This window comes from Pteropus vampyrus, unplaced genomic scaffold (assembly GCF_000151845.1).
Source record: "Pteropus vampyrus isolate Shadow unplaced genomic scaffold, Pvam_2.0 Scaffold1000003349, whole genome shotgun sequence".
In the NCBI taxonomy this organism is placed as follows: Eukaryota; Metazoa; Chordata; class Mammalia; order Chiroptera; family Pteropodidae; genus Pteropus; species Pteropus vampyrus.
Window position 1 is genome coordinate 1 of NW_011917751.1, and position 1,211 is coordinate 1,211.

The 1,211-nt window shown below is 36.4% G+C and overlaps 1 pseudogene; it reads left to right on the forward strand.

Annotated features, from left to right (window-relative positions):
* The first annotated feature begins 778 nt into the window (after nt 1–778).
* On the forward strand, nt 779–894 carry LOC111735562 (annotated as a pseudogene).
* Nucleotides 895–1,211: the final 317 nt, after the last annotated feature.

The window sequence follows — 1,211 nt, forward strand, 5'->3', positions numbered from 1 at the left end:
TCATGGCTTTCTTCTAAGTGATGATTCAAAGAAACATCTTCTTTCCATTCTGATTACTTTGACATCTCAGAGTCTCTTACTTCTAGCAATGTGGGTAGAGTAGAGAGAACACTTACCTGCCCCAGCTAGCAAAGGACATATCATTTCTCTTTAAATTCCGTTGGTGAGATTAGCCATATGACCTTACTTAGAGTCTCAGAAAGCTGAGAAATATAGTTTAGCTCCATGCCAAGGAAAATGAAATAGTGAACCCATGTTGTGTTTGCCATACCCAAGCATTGTGCTTTACCTATATTACCTCATTTAATGTTTATAAGAACCCTGGAAGATAGATGTTATAAACTTCACTTTATAGATAAGCCAGAGATGCAGGTGCAGAAGAATTAAATAAGCTTTCCAAGACACACAGTGGATGATGGAACCAAGCAAGATAAAACACAGCCTGTTTTTAATGAATTAAACTTATTTTTAAACAAATATGTATATACACACACACACACACACACACACACACAAAGGATATGAAAAATGAAGAAACAGAGCTAGTAACTTGGTTATAAGAAATGTTCAGGCTCAAAATTAATTTTAAAAATGGACATCTAAGACGAAAAAATTTTTACCTGTGAAATTAACAACAGCAACAAAAAGTTTAATGCTATACCCAATGCTGACAAGTAGAAAAAATATTGAGGATGTGGTTCCATAGTGTAGTGGTTAGCATGTCTGCTTTACATGCAGAAGGTCCTAGGTTTGTGCCCCAGTGGAGCCATGGTCCATGGTCTACAGCCATGCCACCCTGAACAAGCCCAATGTCTGACCTTGGAAGCTAAGCAGGGTCGGGCCTGGTTAGTACTTGCATGGGAGACTACCTAGGAAGAGCAGGTACTGTAGCCATAAATAATAATTTAAATAATTAAAAAATATATATATTGAAATGAGTGTCACCAAAGTATTGATTGTGGTTGTTTTGTGATGTGGATTTGTGGGTGATATTTCTCACTGATTAATCTTTAAAAATTATTTCATTTTATAAATATAAATAAATACACAGACTCACAGAATGTAACTGCTTTACAGAAAATTTTAGTCTGGTCTATGGCCAGGTGAAAAATCTATGGTGAGCCTATACTTCAAATGAGAACTCTGCCCATAGAAGTGAACGAGTAGTAGTTTAAAGAAATAAGGAGGCATGCACGGTCCCCAAAACCTCT